The following is a 23,635-nucleotide window of genomic DNA, read 5'->3' as shown; positions in this document are numbered from 1 at the left end:
TTTCTCTCGTTTGCAATCAGAGAACCAAGTTATGGTGCAGCATTGATGAAAATAAGCACAGCTATATCCAATTGCCTTCGTATTCCATCGAACTTTCACTTCAGCCGACGAAGGAAAAATAATGGCGAACACAGGTAGGGGTATCAGAATGCCCATAAAGCCAGATTTTTCTGGAAGGCAATTTCCTACGAGGCTATTAGTTTTAAAACGAACACCAGAAAATTACACGGTATGGTAACGTGGAAACAGGGAGGAAAACTCTACAAGCAGGGATAGGAATGGGACTTAGGAATACTTTGAAATAATAAAAAAACTTGTTATTTCTTTTTCTCTGATGTAGATATTTATTCTTGCAAATACCGATATTTCTGGAACCACTTATTCCCTTCATAAGTGGTTCCCGAAATATCGGTATTTGCGAAAAAGAAACAACAAGTTTTTTATTATTTTAAATAACTAATCGCTGGAAATACCGCATAATTACACTCAGATAGGAATACTTGTTTCACGGTGAAATCGCGTAACTCAAAATTTAGAAGACGAGGCCAAGTGAACATGAAGCCTAGCCGAGAAGAAAATTGAAAAACTTATGTATTTCGATCAGATTTGGGAATCAGGCTGTTCGGAAACTTAACAAACGGTGGGCCCTAAATTGGGTGCCATTTCTAATGAACGTAGATGCTGAGGTGATCAGATAAGTCATCCGAATTGGCTAGGTCCAATCACTTCAGTGCAGCTGCACTTAAGTACTGGCGGACCTATCTAGCCCCGGAGAAGGAAAACCATCATTTACAGAATGGAGCCCGTCTGATTGTAGGAATCCTGCATACAACTACTAGAGATTCATTCGTCCGCGTGATTCCTGGAGCCGCAAAGCAAATTTCTCAAATAGTAATCGAACCAAGGATTTGATACATAGGCCAGAAGCACAAGAAAAGTGTTCATCACTGGAGTTATGAGGAGAAATGATAGACACAGAAACCACAATGATTCTGCATATTCCTAACTAATATACCTTTAATCACTACTACCTAATCCAATTTTTAAACATTTTTAATCATTGCAGCCACTTCGATCGCATGAATGTAGATGATATGTAAATCATTCCCTCTGGCACTCACCTCAAATGTACACATATGTATGCATACCCTTCACTTTCTAAAATTCCACATGATCTGTTTACCTAGCAATTAGGGTCGAATGTTAAAGGAACTTAATACCATCAAATGAGGCCTGAATTAACATCGCTTTTCTTTATTTAGAACGCATAGAGCTTCAAATATTTCTTATCTGTTTGTCTGCGTCTTGCGTGCTGTATTATTTGTCTGCAGGAAATTTGTTTAATAAGGTATGAACAGAAGAATTAAGTATAATTTATCTCAGTTTTGTTAATAAGATAAGTTAAGCGTTCAGATAATGTGCAGTAAATACCCTACAGAGGTTATGCCCTTATTCGATCAATCGTTGAAACCGTTACCAACGAAACAATGTCTGCTCAAAGTCTGTAATTGATACGACCGCTAGGATAATTCTTCAAGCCAATTCAATCAATTCTGTTCGACTCCTCGCTACAACAAGGGGTCGTTGAGAACGTCATATAAATATTTTCGCTATAAGGTTCCGCAAAATCATTACTGGGCCTATTCATAGCCAGTAAAACAGTAGAGATACCAATAGACGCATTTTATTAGCCATTGTTGGGGCCAAAACGAGCTTTCAGCTAACTCGTTTCTTGTGCAACAAGTATCTAACGTACGTAGATACATTCTACATGTAATTGGTTGGTACCGTACATGCGTATACTCATAAATGCCTTACAGCAGGTCCGTGCATTATAAATATTATGCTCTCTCTTCGCAGTCAAAAACTTTCTATCATGTTTCAAACACCTTTCCACTCGATGCCAATCATGCTGCTACCAAACATTGAGCTGGTCATCACCGTACTATCGTAATTTATTACGTTTCCAACGAGAATTCCTAGACCGGTTGGATATTGGATTTTCTTTCAAGAAATATCAAATAATCGTCAGCATAAATCGTTGGATTACTCGTAAAAAATCACCTTTTGGGGCACCGTGATTTTCTGTGACTGGCAGAAATTTAGTGCAAGATAATTTCCATTATCTGCCGTCGGTTTGTGTACTTCTAATCTGGCGTTGGAAAATTAAACAAGTAATCTCTTGATAAATAAAGTGGCAGCGATTCCCAAAGTTGGTGCAAACTCGCTTAGTTAGGCACCGTCATTACGAAATTAGTAGACAATTTCGAGCTTATTGGAATTACATCCCAGACGTTGCACACGAATTATTTCGAAGACTATATGGAATTGCTTACTCATACTATAAGAACGGGGGTTTAAAAGAGAATTTCCAACTCATTGAAGTTGTATCTGAAGCTGTGATTTGTGATGTTGAGTTTACGGCTTAGAAGTTGGGAAAAGCCAGGCATTTACAAAGTCTTACTTTTTGATAAATAACAAATTAGGTTAAACAGAGCTCTGATCTGATATGGAGGGTTATTGAGCTTACTCACCCCCATGGCTTTCCAAAAGCTACTCAATACTGCTATCCATATTAATAAAGCAATGGCACAGAGAAAAGGTGTTTAGAAAGCAACTTTGCATTTCAAGCACAGGCTGAGCACACTGAAGCTAATCCCAATCTTAAAAACCTGGAGCGAAATATCATTCAAAAGAATTTCGTGGTATGCTCAAAAACATGAGATCTCCATTCAGGTAGGATCTAGACGAGGCCGCTTTCAAGGCGGGAGAACATATTCGCTTATTTGAGCAATTCAAACTGCAGGAGCTACAAATTGCGTCTATTACCAATCTTAGGAAGGTGCATAGTGGTATATAGAAAGTAGTCATACTACTACTAACGGAGGCAGCCTATAGGCTCCCCGGCATAGGTAAGTCCGTATTGAATGCGTTACCCGTGTCGTTAAAATGTATATCTTTTCGAAGAGATGGTTTCGAATTGCCAGAGTAAGCGAATTCCGTAAAAATTTTAGGTGTGCGGCAAGTAAGCCATACAAATGGCAAAATTTGTGGGGAAGTCTGCAGTTGGCTTTTTCTAGTCAAATATATATACATATGTATACATCAATGGCCGCTACTATCCTTCAAATCATACAATGGCGGATGTTTGAGAACATAATAAGAATGAGAAAGTTATTCCTGCGTTAACGCTCTTTGCTGGAAACTTTCGTGCAGTTATCTACTGGAAAGGAGGCTCTGATTGGATTATAGGCTCAACTTTTGATAATCCTTGACTAGCCTACGATATGCCTTGGCGCTTCAAAAATAAGGAAGGCGTCAGATTGGTTCCCGAAAACAGTATTCGAGCCACCATTTATAAGGAGAGGTTGGACCAGGATACCATACCAGATACTCCCCCAAAGAGGCACCTGCATATAACGGAGTGCATCGAAATGCAGTGCAACTCATGAATGCGGAGACGACAAGCATACCCTAATAGAAGACCCTACTGTTAGTAGAAAAATAAATTGCCTGGCGTTCGATCGGCGTGTTACCTTTCTAAGCTAGCACCTCAGAGAATAGTAGCTCGAATTGACCAGAAGGTAAAGACATACAACGAAACATGAAGATTTGCAACGTTGGGGACAACAAAGCGCGGGGCCTCGACGGAATATTAGATAAAGTTCTTAAACTGGTCATTTGGTGGAGGATGAACATATTTTTGGAGTTGTTCGTGGCTTGCTGTTGAATGGAAGCTTTTCTCCATCATTGAAACACCAGTATTGGTGATCCATCATTCACAGGTTTCTGTGTTCGGCTCACTATTGCAGAATATCATTTACGATTATATCTTTAACGTTCCGAGAAGGCCGCGATAGTGAATTACACCAACAATATAACAGTGATTGTGTTTGTACAATATCTTGCGAACGGAGTACTCGTTCAAAACAATCATCATTAAAGTCACTGTACAGTGAAAACTTCGACTGATACTATCAAGATATAACAAGGAAGCAGTAGTAGCCATAAAACGTCATAAGGAGACATTTGCTCGCATCAGAGTGCGAAAGTAAGTCCGATACTTTGAAATGATGATATATGCTCAACATTTGCAACATGCTTCCCCCAATGTATTTAATGGCTCTAGCAAGTATGGTGCCAAATATCGGAAGCTACGGTGCACTTATAGACATTTTAAAGTCAGAGTGATAAACTTCAGGCAACAACGCGGCGTCGACTTAGGAAGTTACACTTCAAATCATGGACAATACTCAAAAGGTGAACACGGTTTATAGAAGAACTGTCATAAAAGTATGTTGCACATTTAGGGCCCGAAGGATGCGGTTTAAGCTGTTGCTAGCTTGATGCCGATCGATTTTCTGGCCGATGAGATGGCACATATCTATAGTGGACCTAGTTTTTCTAATTGGCACGTGGAAGAGGAGTCGCCAATGAGGAGGCGAGATTGATATGAACGATCGAGAAAAAGTCGCTAAACATACGAACTGGTTACCAACATCAACGAAAAATAGAAGGAAAGTAGGGATCAACTCAACTATAATCCTACATAGGTTTAAATCTGCGACTCTTTATTCTTGAAAGAATTTAAACCGACGGTAGCACCGTAAAATCTAGTTGAGGAAACTTTTGTGCACTTAGCCTCACACACACGATATTGGTTGAAAATTGAAATCTCTTGAAAATTTTATCTCCTCTTGAGCCTTGTGCACTGGCCACATTAGCACCTTTCGGGTTATCATGGAGCTTTATGCGAAGTTTAGAAAACCACCTCAACTACTTGTCATCGACTTCGAGAAAATTTGCGATAACATGAGCTGGGAGTGTATATATGTGATGTACCCCATGCAGGAGAGGTATCCTCAAAAAAGTAATAGATTTTATTAAAGCGTCATACGATAACCAAAATATCACGTATTGTGTAAAAGTAAGACCTCGGGGAAATTTCTTGCTTATTAAGTTTGAAATTCAAAGTGAAATTGCACGGAATTGAATTAAATGTAACATTTTTTCTTCCCACAAACATCTGCCAAGTATCTTGAGCAAATAGCTCTGAATTTCCGGAGGGGATCGGACTGAAGATAAATACCAACAAAACCGTAGTTCTTAGTAGGTCAGTTCATCGCACTGTTCCTACCTATATCACTAGACAGAGCATGTAGTTACGAAAAATCGGTGTATCTAGGTAGTGGCGCTTCTGGCGACGGTGACATCGACCTTCATGTCGAGGTATTAACGAGTTAAATCCGCCTTCGCTGTTTTTTCCAAAATCTGAAAATTCAAGCACCAATATTAAAACTAAGACTTGTTTAATGAAGTAACAATCGAGAGTTTTTGTTTAAAACCATAAGTGGGAAATTTTGCATCGCCTAGTCAATGGGCTATGTCTAATCAGGAGGGAAAAACTATCGGAAAAACAGAAAAAATGGGGAAATTTGACCATGTCCGCCAGTATCAAAGGATAGCTTCACGTTCATTACCAATGTGGGCCCACCATTGGCTGGATTTCCAGAAAGTAAGGATAGCTTATTCCGGCTTCGTTTTAAGGTATTGGATGGAGATATAATAGTTATTCAACTTTGTTCTCTGTTAGGTATTATGTGTACTTCACTTCATCTTATAAATTACTACTACACGAAGAAAAGTTTCATTTCTAACCCACCTGTTAGAGTAGAGTCTCTGAGGAGCGCCCTTCCCTACCTGTATATAAACAACTGACAATCTATTTGTTTAATTAATTTTAAGAGTGTTTTACATTTCCATCTCCCTGTGTGCAACAATTTTTCTTGTGGATAGGTTGCCACCGTTGTGTCCCTCTGCAATTTTCTAAGCTCTCTGATTCCCTCTCCTCCGCACTGTTCTCTGCCAGAGTAATCCAACTGTCAGAAAGTTCGAGCCCTATCGACAAATTTCTTTTCTGGGGCGAAGTATTGAATTTTGTGCTCCTCATGAAGCACGCGCATATGTTGTCCATCAGAGACGCGAAGGGTAGGTGTTGGAAATATCAATAGTCTAACGTATAGGTTAGTTGACCGAGTCTGTGGGATGCTCTCAGGGAGCAATTTCCAGATCGGCTATCGGACATTGATCTCTGGAATCGAATCTGTATGCCGACAAAAACGAGCGTGACTCGGTTCTCAACTTTTTACAAAGCGCACATAAAATTGGTTACCATATTGTAACCTCTTGGTGGCGGAAACTTTGTAAAAGTGGTTATGACCAGAATGGGTGCAAGCCCTGTTTCTAGGACACATCAGCACGGTTAAAGAGCTCTCGAAATACGTATTTACTAACTATTAAAATATATTGTAGTAGGAGAAAGCTACCTTGTTTTATTTTTATTTAGAAGAACTACAAGCATCGGAACGATAACTACTTTTTCTACGAGCGATACCATGACTGTCAGGTTCTGGATAAAATCTGGCTCAATAGGTTACGGTGGGCGGGTCCCTTAACCCGTATGGATGAGGATGATCCCACCCGTGTATAAGGGCAATATCTATGGTAGAAAAAGAAGACGAGGCAGACCCTGCCTGAGATGGCGCGATGGCGTAGGTCAGGACGCCAGACAGCTTATAGAGATATCGAATTGGTGGACCTCGGCGCAAAACCGGGATGTCTGGAGTTCCTTATTAAGCCAGGCCTAGACCGGATACCGGTTGTTGCGCCGGTGATGATGATGACTGGGAATATTTAAAGGGGCGAAAGGTCGTCTGATACAGTTTTGTATCGCGCCTAATACCTTCTGTTCCAGAAGTCACCGGGCGAAACGGGAAAGCCACACACAATCAAAGATAGTTTACAGAAATGTGGCAAAGAAACTTCCGAAAAGGAAAAAAATATACGACAAACGGTTTCGTCGAGGGCAGAGGCAACTCGTCAGATGCTGCCTCACCTCTGCCCTGGGAGCAGCGTGACCGTAAGTGGCATCAGATGGAAAACGCTCCTTTTTATTTGGAAAACACGCCAAGAGTGCGAATTATATCCAATAGAAACCGCCAATAGTTTGAGCCTAAACTAGGCTAAAGCTAAATTTAATTGCTTAGGATAAGTGAGTGAGTGATACTCATGGCCACGCTACTCCCAGGGCAGAGGTGAGACAGCGTCTGACGAGTTGCCTTTGCCCTGGACGAAACCGTTTGTCCTATAATTTTTTAATGCTTGCATGCCATGCCTCAAACGAGGGATTCGTGGACCAAAGAGATGTGGGATTAAGTTGCTCTCCATTTGGTCCTGTGCAACAACAAGTGGTTGTGGACTTAGGATCCCTCCCTTACTCTAAACAATTCCGCAAAGGAATTTTTGGGCTAAATGGCATCGTTGAATCGTATAGTAGTAATCTTGTTTTCACGCAAAAATTTAGTGAAGAAGGAAGGATCTGTACAAGGTTCATTACTTTGGAACGCCATGTATGACCACTTGCTGTGTATTGAGGTCGCGGGAAGCCTCACTCACTGGCTATGCCCATGATCTTGGAGTCCCTAGAAATTTGGGATACGGTAAGGGGCATTATTACCCGTATTTAAGAAAAACTGCAATAAAATAGACACACAGGTAGACAGTCTGTAAAGGTTTTATTTTACACAGACCTTCGAAAAAGAAGGTGAGTCATTGCTAATATGATGATAACTATTACGATGTATACTTTTCTATGAATAAATCTTGTACTCCTTCTATGGTCAGATATTCATATTTGGCTTCATTTCACTCGTCGCCGAATGAATTCCGGGCATAGCCGGTTTTGTCTATTCCAAGATCCAGAGCAATAAACTTCTTCTCATACTGTTTTGGGAAGCCCTGGCCAAAAGAAAATCCATAATCCCAAAAACAATATTTGCAGTTGGCGGCATTAAAACTTTTCAGATACAAATGTATGTATGTATAAACACGACTATAAATAAATAGCAGACCGTATACGTTAATTTGAAAGCCAAAATAAATAACTGTTATCGCTAAATTTTAGCTTGATTACCGCATGTGAACTCAATATTTTCTGGTCCGATTAAAATGATGTAAACTAACTCGGAGATTTCCATTTACCAAGTCAAATTACGAAAAAAATGGTTTATTTTTTCCACATCAATCGGAAAATGGATCACGGATTTATACCTTGACAAGAAAAAATAACACGGAACAGTGGTCAATGGGAGTGAATAAACAAGAAAACCATTGAACCCGTTTCAGTTTTTCTTCTCATTTTCATTCCACCGCGTATGGGTCGCGATCCGCCAGTGTGTATGGGCACAAGAAAAAATAACAACAATTGAAATATTTCAGGAATTCCGGACGTGTTTGAACTAACCTTAAAAAGATTCAAGTTTCAGCGTTCTGCAGGTTCTACAGTGGCGCAACGTAGTGTGAAGACGTGGTCTGCAAGATCAGCTTTATTACCTCACTCCTCTTGGTAACGCGAGCTGCTAGCAGCAACACTTCACAGTCGCAAGGAAAGAACTCTATTAACACTCGCGGTAATGCGCAGGTGAAATTTGATAAGATCAAACACTTAATCCGGTCTAAGATCATATATCCCGTCCAGGTGAGGCTCTCCTAGCAAATTCGAAACCACTTGGCGCCCTCCGCACGCACCGTAAATGAGTTCACAAAAACAATGTTAAATTAAGTCACTAAAGTGATTATCTCAGGGAAATGAACACAGTTTGAATTAGGAATTAGTAGGGCACGCGACGCACGAATTAAATTGTTATTGATTAAGAAGCGAATTAGTTTCCACGTAAACGTGTCTAACTCGGAAAGCACGCTAACACTAACCAGTGCTCAGTAAAATCCACAACAAACCATGGGATCGTGTCGCTCACGGTGGCGGTGGTGGAAGCGATCGTACCTCTACCCATTAACCAAGTCCCAAAATCCAATATCTTTTATCTTTTTCCATGACCAGTTTGAATGCGGCATTCATGATCTTTCTTTTCTCTTAGATTCCTTTAAGACGGATGGACGATCTACACACTATACAACAATACCCCGCAGTTCCACGCTACATCAAACCGTGATCACGTTGTACAACATTCTTCATGGAGAGCACGGCCGCCGCTCGTACCTCTTTCAGATATAAGGGGCCGCAGCACTTCCAGTGATTTCGCGGAAAAGAAAATTCCAGTTTATCTATCGTCCACACGGAGCGCTCAGAACCAGTGCGTCTCTCAGACTGAGTGGTATCCGAGAACGAGGGGATCTAACCTATAGAACCAAAGTAGATTCGCTTCGTTGCTGACGTGATTAAAAACGGAAAACGCAAGCGCAACAGTGACTTCAAATAGTACGCGCTTCTTGGAGAGAATCGCGAAGAAAAGCTTGCTTGGGTAGCGCAAGCTATAGTCGCTTTTCCAACAATCTTATCTATAAAGTGTGGAGACTGTCCAAGCGGTTGGCCTCACCGTTTTAACCATATTTTTCATATACTTTTTAATCATCGAAATTAAATTCAAAGAGCATAAACTACAGAAATACTTCAGGTATAAAAGGGTTTGTATTCATAATAGTTCTTTTATGAAGGAAGCTGCCTCAGATCCTTTTGGATACTATGATGATCGCTTTTTCTGCCGGTAGCAGAGGGAACTTACTCGCTAATCTTGTATGAATGTATAATACCACTGTCTTTCGATTTTTTTGATTTCCTTCTAGATGTCCAGTAAGAATTTCCACAAAGGACTTTTCAACTATACAGGAAGGCAGGACTTTCTACTTCAAAATTAAACAAGTCGGGATACCGGACGCTTCATGTATAAAGATTTTGTGTTCATCTAATGTGAGCAACTCCCTAGGCACGTTTTTTCATCCGTATATATGTAACTAAGGATGCAAAATATTTCGTCATATGTTGCCAAACAAAATATGCGTATACAAATTAAAGACATAAATACTATATGGTGTACAAAATTGATCTTACACATATTTACGCATTTCCACTTTACTCTGTGGACGAAAGCACATATCCGTACAGGTCATCTTATTGAACACTACCCGCAAATTTAATTGGCATATACGTATACACATACATGTCTGTCTTAAGTAATAGATATTGATATTCAAATAACTAAAAAGAAAAGCGAAAGTGTCTCCATGGTCCTCGCCGTTTATACATATAATGATGACGTCATATACACCCTAGGACGCAAGAAATTCACGTGACATGCAATGCTGTGACTTTCAATAACTTTGCTAATAATAGTTAGATTGCGTTAAAACTTTCCAATTGCAAAGTGCGTGAGTAAGAACTCAAAATGTACGCACTTAAAGTGAGACAGGACTCATTTTCGGAAACTACCCAGCCTAAAAAACCGGAAAAAATCAGGGTGCTGCGCTTAGATGAAATTTAGGCGTCAAAATGTCCCATTCCGATATCTGCTCAAATAAACTTTCTAATAGTATATTACTACTTTTTAGAAATTTACTGAAAACTCCCCTTAAATTCATCCTAGGACTTTGTACCAGCATAGCGAAAAATACTTCATATACTGTGAGCGTCAAAAATAAGTAAACACCCATCTTTTTTGTATTTAAACTTTTATTGCACAATGTTTATTGATAGATATTAAAATGTTTTATCATAGCTTGAAAGGTTCATATAATGGAAGTTTATGTCAGCACAAACACTTAAACAAAACAAAACATTTTCAAAAATAATTCATCTTGTCTTAAAATACTCATGAATTTACGCGTCAAAAGAAAGTATACGGTGACAACACTTCTCGTTTTGTTTTTAATTATTTCCGGGAATCACACAAATTTCTTTGAAACTGTTTATAAGTGAAGTAAGCAAATATAGTGCACTAATATTTTTCGTAGATTTTCTTTGTTTTTGTTTGAATAAGTGCAAAAGTATAACATTTAAGATAATGGGTAAGCAAACCACAAACGAAACACGAAAAATAATTTTAGATTTACATAAAGAAAAGAAATCTTTGCGTGAAATTGGAAAAATCGTTAGAAGGAATTATTGTACGATAAAAAAAATTATAGATAAATATACGACCCGTCATACTATTGAAAATTTACCGTGGTCTGGGCGACCTAAGAAGCTTACTGACTCCGAAGTGCGGACAATTGTACGAGAAGTAAGGAATAATCCAGTTTCAAGTGCAGTAAACATATCAAAGAAAATAGCTGAGACTTCAGGCAAATCAGTGAGTGCAAGCACAATTCGAAGAGCGCTCCACAAAAATGGTCTACATGGCAGAGTGCCACGTAAGAAACCCTATATTTCTAAAGCGAATCAAAAGAAGCGTATAAAATTCGCCAGAAAGTACCAAAATGAGACTCCAAACTTTTGGGAAAACATTTTATACTCCGATGAGAGTAAATTTGAAATATTTGGGGCGAAAAAGCCACCAAAAATATGGCGAGCGAAAAATGAAGCATTTCTCGACAAGTGCGTTACAAGCACCATAAAGCACGGTGGAGGCTCAGTTATGGTCTGGGGATGTATGGCAGCATCCGGAGTTGGAAATCTAGTTTTCATCGAGTCTAAAATGACTAAAATAGACTATTTAAATATACTGAGGGACAATATCACTCCTAGTGCTGACAAATTGGGGCTGTCGGGAAACTGGATCTTTCAGCACGATAACGATCCGAAACATACGTCCCACATTGTTAAGGAATGGTTGTTATACCGAACGCCAAAAACCCTTGATCACCCACCGCAGTCCCCAGACCTTAATCCTATCGAGCATTTGTGGGAGCACCTTGACAGGAAAATCAGACAAAGAAGCATTTCCAACAAGGACGACCTAAAAAGGGATTTAATCGAAGAATGGAACAACATTTCTCCAGATATCTTGTCAAATCAATGCCTAAAAGACTGAATGCTGTTCTAAAGTCACATGGAAAACAAACTAAATATTAAAAATTATTTCTAATTAATTATTGGATATTATTTCTTAGAGAAGTAAATTCTATATACTTTCTTTTGACGCGTAAAATCAGCAGTATTTTGAAGCATTAATAATTTTTTGAAACGGTATTTTGTTTTGTTTAACTTTTTTTCAGATTTAAACTTCTATTATATAATACTTTTAACCGGTGATGAAGCATGTTAATTTTTATCAGTAACTGCTATGAAATTAAAGCTTAAATACGAAAAAATTAAGTGTTTACTTATTTTTGACGCTCACAGTATACCTGCTGAATTTCGTGGAAATCTGGCCATTAACGCCAGACTTATAGCAGTTCAAACTTAGCGATTTCGCGCGAATTTACTGCTTCCAAAGCCATGCAAATCAGATGCTGGCGTCATGATTAACCGGAATAATTGACATTCGCGTGAAATATTAAAGTCGCATTTATGAAGAATCTATTTATCTGCAGCCCTTTATAAGGTTTTGTGTTAAACACTGGTGAAATCTAATCTTCGAGAGATGTCCCACTCCGGTATCTGCTCAAATAAATTTACTAATAGTATATTATCAACTTTTAGAAATTGACTAGAAAACTCCCCTTAAGTTCATGCCAAGTGTACTAAATTTTGAACCGACATTAGGGAGCATACACATGTCAAGTTGCATGAAAATCCAACTATAAGTGTCAAAGTTATAGAAGTTCAAACTTATCAATTTCGTGCTGACTAACAGCCTCCTAAGCCATACAAATAAGATGCTGACGTCATAATTAACGAGAATAATTGACATTCGAGGGAAATATTAAAATTGAATTCAAGAAGAATCTAATTCTCCCTAGCCCTTTTTATATTTGATGGTTAAAATTGGCATTTGCTAATAACATTAAACTCAGAGTGTGAAGCTTGTGAGGTTGACTATTATCAATACAAGGCTTTCCATCAAATGATTTATTTAAATCGCTTTCTAGAAAATAGAGGGCAATGGGATTTTTAGTTATATTACACGGAGCTGTCGTGCACTCGTCGCTCCTCACATCTTTTTCTTTTTCTTCAGCCTTCAGTTCACAAGCAGGGTCGGCTCGTCGTGATCGGTTTCGTCATTTTATTTTATCAAATGCCTGATCAGGATGTAATCGCGAGACCTTTAAATCCCCATCCAGTATATCAAGCTACCATTGTTTTGGTCGGCTTTTTGGTTGCTTACCATTGACTTCGATGTTCTGACCAAAACTGGTTATTAAATTCTCGTTAGCGTGAATTACGTGACCACACCATCAAAAACACCTCTCTCGCAGTTTTTACACGATCGGTGCAAACCCATGTCGATCGCGGATATGCTCATTTCAGATGTGATCAAAACGTGTTACGCCACCAGTGCAATGCAACATCTTCGTCCCCATTATCGCAAAACGCCGTTCATTGTCCTTTATAGTCTGTCAACACTCAGAACAAAAGAGAGCGGCAGACGGACGACATTGCGGTAAATTTTAGATTTGGGACGTGCGCTGATACGTCGATCACAAAGAACATCAGTTGTGGAATGCCACTTCATCCAGGTTGCGTTAATGCGTGAAGCAATTTCATTATGCAGTTCTCCATTGGCTGATAGCATCGACTCGAGATATTTGAATCGCTGAGTTCTGGCAATGGCAGTACCCCAGAGCTGATTTAATTATCTCGGGTCAATGCTATCGGTCAATTGAGAACTACGTTATGCTCCTCACTTAGGAAAACACAAAATCTTTTATACCTGAAGCGTGAAGCTTCCGGCTTCCCGACTTGTTTAATATTTAAAGCAGTTCGGAAATTACAGTATTAAACAGGTAAACTGTCGTATGTTAAGGTTTATGTCGACCGCCGTAATGAAGTGCGAATTTACCTGTCCCAACGGTATATCTACGGTCCGCAAACTAGGATAATTGCGATCCATTCAGTAGTCGTTCCATTCATTAAAGAAGCCTTGAAAAACCCCCAACAATTTAAAAAAAAAAGGTTTAACAAGGCACCAAATATTCAGCTTTCAATATTTTTTTAATATTCCTAGTTTCTGTTCCTAGTCCGGACGTTAAAATGCCTTTTACATTTTTTCTTTAAAATGATCATCATCCGGCGTTGGAGGCGCAATTCGAGCTGGCCGGCGTCACAACGGACGCCGCTTAATTTAACCATGTTTGGTCAGCCTGGACGAGTCAGTTGCGCTCGTCGCCGACGTGATAAGCGGATGCTCCTACACCCCATTGAAGGATTAGTTCAGGCGTCTGTCAGTAAGTGTGACAGCTAAACTGAATCAGCAACCAGCCACTTCGAGAAATGAAGCAGCTGGGTGGGGCAAGTTTGGGTCTGAGCTTTTGAAGCCTTTGTGGTTCCAACGACTGCCGGACGGCATGTAGGCCATACTAGCATATGCCGAAGGCGGTTCCCTAGAAGTGTTGAGGGATCAATTGGGCGTTCTTACACACTGACGACGGAGATGAATGTTCTGCGTTCGAGGGATAGCGAACATGCTCTCTGGTCCCCCCCCCCCGCACACAGACCGAGCATTTGGCACATTTCGAGTGCATTTTCAACGTCTCCTTGACAATGGCCTTAACGTTGGAAAGTGCAGATTTCTCCAGTAGCAGGTGAATATTCTAGGTCATTTCATCACCCTTGACGGCTTACAACCCCACCCACATGAGGTGTAAACGATCGCGAGCTTTCCGCTATCAAAGACTTAGAAGGGTTTTGGGCACGGTAAACTACTACCGTCGTTTCCTACACAAAGCCGTTCCTCACCAGGCGTTACTTAACGCCTTCCGTCTAGTCGTAAGACTAGAGATTTACGGGAGTTTGTGTGGTCTCTAAAAACCGTCCACGCGTTTGCAATCACTAACCAGCAACTGGTAGACGCTACCCTCTTGGCACTCCCTTAACAGGATTCCCAGACATCGCAATAGGCGCCGGTCTTCACCAGAGGGTAGATCAAAGCTGGCAACTAATTGGGTTTCTTCTCAAAACAGTTGAATCCCGCTCGACGGAATTACAGTGCCTATGATCGTGAATTAGTAGCTGGGTATATGAGCATTAAGTGCTTTCATTGTATTCCTGGACGATCAGCCTTTAACTTTTGCCTTAAGGCAGAAGTGCGACAAAATGTTCCCGCGGCAATTTTGGCATTCAACATGTTTTTCGTAAAACCAACTTAGTCGCTGATGTTTTCTCCCGGATCTCTGAGATTAACATTCCAGCCGCAGTCGATTTTTCGCCAATCACAGTGGCCTAGAAGGATAACGCCGTTCTACAGAGCCTGCAGTCGGACTCGGAGCTTCTCATATTCGGCTTACTTTTCTCCATCTATTGCGAGATCTCTTTAAAGGGACCTAAGCTATATATTCCGGCCGCTTTCTGTAAGGAAGTGTTTCGTTCAGTCGTGTTCTGAGGTCCTCTGTCGAGAGTAAATTCCGCGCTTTGGTGTTCTTGCCGTAATCATCACAGACCAGGGAATGCAATTCGAATCCACCCTTTTTTCAGAGCTTGAAAAGCTCCTTGGATTCAAACACCAGCGGACAACCGCATACCACCCGCAGTGCAATGGGATGCTAGAACGTTGGCATCAGACGATTCCTGGTGCCAGATCTTGCCTTCGTTCTGCTGCTGTGCGGGAGTTTGCTGCCAAACCTGCTGATCTTGTGTACATGGAGAATGTAGGATTACCCGGCAACCTAGTCCTCGACAAGGGAGGCGGGTTTGGAGAGACCGAATTTTTGCGCATGCTACGGAAGGCGGTTCACAAATTGAAACCGAAACCTCCGCCATCCCAGTTAGCAAAAAAGTCAATACGGACTAATCGTCTCTTGAGGTCTTGCTAAATTGAGAAATTAGTTATTACAAATATTAAAAAAAAAACTGTATTTGTGCCTGAGTGGTTAGAACACAAGGTTGTCGTACGGAAGGTCGCGGTTCAAATCTCTGGCAGTGGAATTTGTATCGTGATTTGACGTTGAATACCAGTCGACTCAGCTGTGAATGAGTACCTGAGTCAAATCAGGGTAATAATCACGGGCGAGCGCAATGCTGACCACATTGCCTTCCATAGGGTACTGTAATCCTGTAGTGTACCATTACAGTTTTGAATGAAGTACTCTAACACACTTCAAGGCCCTGCTCCAATTGGATTGTTGTGCCAACGATCATTAAAAGTGTAAATACCTGCAGGCGAAGAAAGAGATACACAAGCCAGCTCTTAGTCTAGAGATTTTAGGAGTATATTAAATCTTTTTCTGAAAATTTGAATGAGAACGTTTTACTCAAACGTTGTTTGGGAAGGAACTTTGAAAATAATAACGAGTGTTATAACAAAACACTTTGGGCATAAAAGTTCTAATCGATAATGATCGAATCTGTCTTTGAAATGCAAATGGCATCAGTTAACACAAACTTGAGTTGTACAGAGTTTGAATCGACAATTCTATAGAGAATTTGCTGATCTCCGAAACGCATCTTACACAAAATAACCACTTCCAGATGCAAGTAAATACGTTCTACGACATCAAGGACCTAAACGACAGGACTCACAGTGGAACTGGTATTCAATTCAAATTGCGGCCTAGACACTTTACTCTGAACAGTTATTGCAAGGAATTTCTTCACGCTACATCTGTCCGCCTAATGGAAGCTAGAGACGAAATCACCTTGTCAGTCGTATATTGCCCTCAAAGTTTTAAAATTACTTCACAACAGTGTACTGATTTCTTCAACACTCTTGGAAAGGAATTGTTAGCGGCTGGGGACTATAATGCCATGCACACTCACTGGGGATAAAAAATAATCTCTCCGAAAGGTAGACATCTGTTCGACAGACAGACATAAGCAAGTCCAAAAAGTTTGGTGTTATTTCTTCAGGGCAGCCTACGTATTGGCCCACTGACCTGTGCAAAATACCTGATCTTATTGATTTTATAGTTACATGGAACATCCGCAGAGACCAGATTTACGTCACAGACAACTTTGACTTATCTTCGGATCACACCCCTGTTGTAATCACTAGCTAAGGAATAAACTTAAACAGGTTGAAGTACAAGAAATACATCAACACTCATCTCAGAGTTTCACTGAAAACTTGCCATGACATCGACAATGTTGTCGAGCAATTTAATCAATGCCTCGTCGCAGCAGCTCGACATTTTTCTCCACCGCTGAAGAGTAGTGGTTGGTTCAGGAAAATATCGTCATCAGAAACCCAACAGTTGGTAAGGAGTAAACGATCCGCGATCGATCCACAAGACTGAAGCAGGAGCTCTCAAAAGTCACCAAGAAGCTAAAAAATGCTACGAAGCAGAAACAGAAAGTGACTTCCAGCACTTCACGAGCAGTTTTAGAGGAACCCAAAATCGGTCTGTACAGACTGTGTCACCATTAAGGCTTACTAATGGAAACTTGGCGAGGAACGATGCCCATAAAGGGGTATTGTTTACGACTTATATGCAGTGTCATTTTTAACTAAATTCCTCGGACAGTAATCCACTTTTACCCAGATTACCCCCTGCTAGGCGAGTATAAGAACGAAAGACGTCCTCTATTGCGTACTGCAGAAAGTCAATCGGAAGGAGGCTCCTGAACTTGATAACATTACCGGCAAAATGATCAAAGAGTTACTACCTATGTATATCAAGTATCTCACTCAGTTATTCAATAGTAGTATAAAGCTCGGTTACTTCCCACGGAGAGATTTAACGCTAGCAATCTCATATCGGCCAATCAGTTTACTATTCGTAGTAGCAGAGCTTTTCGAGAGCCTCCTCCTGCAAAACTCGCACCTTTCCTTGCTGGCGGAAAATTATTCCCCAACATAAATTTGGCCTTCGCAGGAGGCATAGCACGATGGAGCAAATTCATAGAATTGTGGCGGAAATTAACGGAGCTTTTGAGGGGAGGAAGTATTGTTCTGCGGTGTTTCTGAACCTAGCACAGGCATTTGATAGTGTGGCACGAAGATCTGGTGTACAAAATTAAGAAACTGCTTCCAGCTAATTTTCACAAACATTCTTGAATCCAATCAACATCACTGCTGACGTATCGTAAGGAACCGTAATAGGACCTATGCTGTACCTTATCTATATATCAGATATGCCACCTAGCAGCAATATTGTCACATTTACGTTTACGGATGAATAGCATCTTCCGTCCTATAGCGGCATTTAAATCGAATCGAGGGATTGCCGAACACCTGGAAGATCAAAGTCAATGAGTCGAAATGTACTCATATAATATTCAGACTCCGTCGGGAAACCTGCCCTCCAATTGACTTAAATAGAACCCAAATTCCCCAATCTAGTGGTGCTAAATACCTGGGATTGTACTTGAACTGGCGGCTTACGTGGAAAAGGCATATTGAAGCCAAGAAGCAGCAGATGACCATTAAAGCAAGGAGTCTGCACTGGCCTTTAAATAAGCGGTTTATGTTTAAATTGGAGTACAAAGTCCTTGTGATCCAGTTATGGGGTTCTGCGAGAATATTAAATATCGAGCTATTGTAGTGCGCATAATTCAGAATTCTCATAGCTCTCAATAGCTCATCCCTATGGTTTAGCAAAAGATCTGTTGCGAAAGTTCAAATCTCGAATATTTAAAAGAAGGATCCAATAATATTAATATTTGAAGAAAACATAACGTTCTACTAGCTTCTAGCAATCATAGATATCTCGATCTTTGGATTACCCTGGTCTTAAGATTCGATTACTTAATGTGAGTTTCACTTTCCGTAAAGATTTGTTAAGAAAAGAAATTTAAAAAAAATGTTTTATTAGAGCAAAGTTGTTAGCTTTCATATTTGAAGTACTACGATTGCCATTTTTACTTTCCAGCATCACTAACGGCGATGTAGTATTTATCATTAATTCGGAATAACATTGAAATTTATTGGAAGATTCATGTAAACCAGAGAATCATCTAGAGTATTAAAAGACTTGAACAGACTTTCCGCCAAAGCTTTCTTCAATGGGAATCGAAATCTGACGTGCACGAGTACTTCCTCTCAATGGTAATACCAATGGAAACTTTTTAACTATACTGTGGAAAGATTTTCTGTTAAGAAGCACGAATGTGAAATACATCTTACTTTAGGCATTTTATGTAGTTATTGCAGACTTTCAGGCCAAAATGTTGGATAGTACACTTATAAAACCAATGGCATGAGTAAATCGTGGCAAAATTATGCGATTACCTATGAGAAGATGGTACTAAATCGTTTGTTTAACAACTTTATGTAGGCAAATCGTTTAAACCCACAGTCTTCCTGGGAGACTCTTCCATCTCAGATGGAAAACGTGAGACATATCGCGCAACATTTTGGTTTGTCTATTTTGTAAATGCGAAGTGGAGACGGAGAAAGCTTATAGAAATAAATACATAGGTTTGCATGCCTGATAAGAATCAGAATCTTGCGATCTTGTCTACTAGTGTTTACTAAGTTTAAGATTTCTTTGCGGCAAGGGGCGTCTTTATTTAGATGGATTTTGAGATGCACAGATAGGACAGAACACCCCCAACATTAGAAGGGGTATCAGACCTGCAGACCACATTTCGTCATGGATTTTTCCTCTTACCATCGTGTCATCGAAGCTAGCGGGTTTTTTGGCTGCTCAGGCGTTTATTAGTAGTTTTTTTCCTCTAATTTTCCCAGTTAGAATGGTCATCTAAAATCCAAAAAGACCAACTAATACTGGGAGATAGGTCCAGGGCTGTGAAGTAGTGTTCATCTGTTGCGGTAGGCACACATCTGCCACATACACCATTGCATTCAGTACAATCCCGTGAATCATCCAGCTCGAATGATGCAGATATTGCTTATAGTAACCACCGTGTCCTGTGAGGTACTGTGTAATTTGGTAGATGGTTTCACCTCATTTCCACTAGAGCCATGCCTCAATGAGTTTATGCGTTCACCGCCCCTTCGAAGATGTCCATCTGCGTTGTCAGAGATTATACAACTCTGACCTTGCCACACTCTTGCGTTCCGCGTAATATAGCACGCTCATTTCTTTCGCCAGAATGCGACTGGAATTATCCCCATCACTACCAGCCCTGTTTCATTTGATGTTGACAAACTCTCAGAGCCATCAGGTGGTAAACGACGGGAGGAAGAAACACTCCATTATACATGACATTCCACAACTGGGGGCCAGTTTGATGAGGTCTTTTTTGGAGCCCTCATCCTTTCCATAACAGAGAATGCCCCTGAAAGATAATTCTCGTCCACATTCGCCAAATTTCCGGGAATTCAATTAAATTTGAATTTTATATTAATCATATTTCTGAGAACTTTTTAGATTTTTTTAAAATAATTTAAATAAAAAAATAAAAAAGTTACGCTACTTTAGTTCGCTGAAGGTCGTAACGCGAGTTCTCCAACTGTGGTACGTGTAGCGACTCCAATCTCTATCTGAAACCAAAAAGGTTTTAATTTTACAGCTAAAAGTAGTCAAATTAAAATGTTTGCTGGTGAGTTTTCACATTTTTTTTAGAAATATGATATGATCATATTCTTCGTAATTTTGTTAAGAATTGTACTTCCAAATTTCATAAAGATCAGTTCATTGTTTTTGAGATAGAATTCAGCAGCGTATTCTGGCATAGCTAAATTAACGATCTATCATATACAATAACAAAAAAATTTATTCTGAAATCCCCCTTAATTCGGTTCCAGTTGGCAGAGTTGAATGAAATTTTAACCTACCGTGTCAACACAGCACAGCGTAAATTACAACCACGGTATAGCGAGCACGTCGAAAATCCTCTGCACTACATTGGCATTCCGACAAGTAATTGACGCTTCGGATGATGGGTAAGATAGCTTGTTGTAGCTGACTCACTCGACAATCTTCTCCCTTGTTACTAACAAGCATATCGCGCGATATGATACTGGATCTCCAGGTGGCTTCTAGGTTTTGGGAACAACACCAACTTTTCTTTTTTCCACTGGACAGAGAATATTCTTTCCTTTTAGTACGGCTCGAATGAGGTGCCGAAAAGGTCAGGCCTAGTCGTCACTGGCAGGTACCTCGTGTTCGTCTAACTGGGCCACTGTTTGTCTTTCCCTGGTTCGATGTTAAGGAAAAAGAGTGGTAATTATTTCTGTTAGAAGGCGTGGACAGGTCGCGTGGGGTATATTTTTGTAAGGGCCACCTCCAGGGGCTTATGTTAGCAGATCCTCTTGGATTTCCTTTTCAATGGACCCGCACCTACTTATGTCCTTGTCGATTGTCACTCCCGGGTTATCCCTGAACCTCTGATAAAGCCTCATTGTCCGAAATTGAGAATATATAATAGTGGCTTATTATAAAAGCTAGTAACTGGTTATCTGGTATACTAGCAGGTCTCTCATATCAGAGAGGGCGGAAGCAGGAATGAAGGAAAAATACTTTGAATCAATAGTTAAGCATACCAGTATATTTCAGGTGGAAATACACGCCATATATCGGTCTCCATAATGTAAATTCGTATGAAATAACAGAGCTCTTAAGCCACTCGGAAACAAGCAGGTGAACTTTAAGGAAAGGATAATATTACTTGAGAGAATTATAACCGCATTTGGTGTAGTTAATATTTGAGTTTGGTGGTCAAATGATAGTAAGGATCAAAGGTGACACGGTGATCTGGTGTATGGTTAGCCTAAATCTTGTGAGACGTTTCCTGTATTTTAACATCGCCATCTTAATATTGAATTCTACTTCGACCTGCACGCGGTAACCATCATCATCATCATCAACGGCGCAACAACCGGTATCCGGTCTAGGCCTGCCTTAATAAGGAACTCCAGACATCCCGGTTTTGCGCCGAGGTCCATCAATTCGATATCCCTAAAAGCTGGCCCACGCCATCGCTCCATCTTAGGCAGGGTCTGCCTCGTCTTTTTTTTCAACCATAGATATTGCTCTTATAGACTTTCCGGGTGGGATCATCTTCATCCATACGGATTAAGTGACTCGCCCACCGTAACCTATTGAGCCGGATTTTATCCACAACCGGGCGGTCATGGTATCGCTCATAGATTTCGTCATTGTGTAGGCTACGGAATCGTCCATCCTCATGTAGGGGGCCAAAAACTCTTGGGAGGATTCTTCTCTCGAACGCGGCCAAGACTTCGCAATTGTTGCCACCATATATTTTGTCTTGCCTTCATTAATGTGCAGCCCAAGATCTCGCGCCAATCAGCGCCTGCTCGATCTGGATGAAGGCAGTTTGTATGTCTCGGCTGGTTCTTCCCATGATGTCGATATCGTCAGCATAGGCCAGTAGTTGGGTGAAATCAAAGAGGATCGTACCTCTTGCATTTACCTCGGCATCACGGATCACTTTCTTGACAGCCAGGTTAAAGAGGACGCATGATAGGTCATCCCCTTGTCGTAGACCATTGTTGATGTCGAATGGTCTTGAGAGTGACCCTGCTGCTTTTATCTGGCCTCGCACATTGGTCAGGGTCAGCCTAGTCAGTCTTATCAGTTTCGTCGGGATACCGAATTCTCTCATGACCGTGTACAGTTTGACCCTGGCTATACTATCATAGGCGGCTTTAAAGTCGACGAATAAATGGTGCAACTGTTGTCCATATTTCAACAGTTTTCCATCGCTTGCCGCAGAGAGGAAATCTGATCTGTTGCTGATTTGCCTGGAGTGAAGCCTCTTTGGTATGGGCCAATGATGTTCTGGGCGTATGGGGCTATCCGGCCTAGCAAGATAGTGGAGAATATCTTATAGATGGTACCCAGCAACGTGATACCTCTATAATTGCTGCACTGTGTGATATCTCCCTTTTTATGTATGAGACAGATTATGCCTCGTTGCCAATCGTCAGGCATTGATTCGCTGCCCCATACTTTGAGCATCGGTTGATGACCCGCTTGATGTAACCAATTCGGCTGTAATTGCGTCGGCTCCTGGCGACTTATGGTTTTTAACGCGGTGGATTGCACGGTTTGTTCTTTCTATGCTTGGTGGTGACAGCATTTGCTCGTCGTCTTCAGTTGGCGGAACCTCCAACTCATGAATATTATGGTTGATGAGCAGTTCATCAAAATACTCAACCCATCGCTTCCCTCTTTGTCTCGGCAGGATGAGCATCGAGGTGTATAAGGCTTCATCCTGCTGACTTGTTGGTAAAACTTCCGCGCCTGGTGAGGTTGCTCCCTGTACTTTTCTAGTTCGCAGACTTGTTGGTTCTCCCAGGCTTCCTTTTTCCGTCTGTGAAGTCGCTTCTCCGCTCGACGGAGTTCGTGATAAGTCTCTGCGCGTGCCCGCGTTATTTGAGAATGCAACATTACTCGGTATGCGGCATTCTTCCGTTCCGTTGCTAGCTTACATTCATCGTCAAACCTGCCGTTCCGACTCCTTTTGCGGCTGGGGCCAAGTATATTTGTGGCCGTATCCATGATAACTTTCTTCAGGTGGTTGTGAAGATCATTTGTTGATGCTTTATCTCCAGGTCCTCTGTTGACTGCAGCTATTGCGGCATCCATTTCCCTCTTATAGGTGCCGCGGAGGGTTGTGTTGTGGATGGCTTCAGTGTTCACTCTCACCTGATTGTCAGAGGGGATTCTAGGTGGTATTGTTATTCGAGCTCGGAGCACCATGCCAACGAGATAGTGATCCGAGTCTATATTGGCCCCCCTATATGTTCTGACATTCATCAAGGCTGAGAGGTGGCGGCGTTCGATCGATCGTCTGGAGAGGCCCACGTATGTTTGTGGACCGCTTTCCGCGCAAACCAGGTACTTCCAACAACCATTTCGTGTGACCCTGCTA

The 23,635-nt window shown here is 40.9% G+C and overlaps 1 protein-coding gene and 1 long non-coding RNA gene across 2 annotated transcripts in view; one reads left to right on the top strand and one right to left on the bottom strand.

Moving 5' to 3' along the window:
* The window catches only part of LOC119652235, an 82,727-nt gene extending 73,783 nt beyond the window's left edge, over window positions 1–8,944 (bottom strand). Inside the window, exon 1 of the mRNA XM_038056205.1 lies at window positions 8,303–8,944. The gene's annotated coding sequence lies outside the window, so the exon portion shown is untranslated. The remainder of the gene's footprint in view (window positions 1–8,302) is intronic.
* The window catches only part of LOC119652247, a 47,150-nt gene extending 37,283 nt beyond the window's left edge, over window positions 1–9,867 (top strand). Inside the window, exons 2-3 of the long non-coding RNA XR_005249523.1 lie at window positions 8,937–9,473; window positions 9,643–9,867. This is a non-coding gene — a long non-coding RNA (uncharacterized LOC119652247). The remainder of the gene's footprint in view (window positions 1–8,936; window positions 9,474–9,642) is intronic.
* The last annotated feature ends 13,768 nt before the right edge of the window (window positions 9,868–23,635 follow it).

The sequence above is a fragment of the Hermetia illucens genome, chromosome 1, assembly GCF_905115235.1.
Source record: "Hermetia illucens chromosome 1, iHerIll2.2.curated.20191125, whole genome shotgun sequence".
Classification (NCBI taxonomy): Eukaryota; Metazoa; Arthropoda; class Insecta; order Diptera; family Stratiomyidae; genus Hermetia; species Hermetia illucens.
The sequence above is the reverse complement of the archived record's forward strand: the minus strand, read 5'-3'. Positions and strand labels throughout refer to the sequence as shown.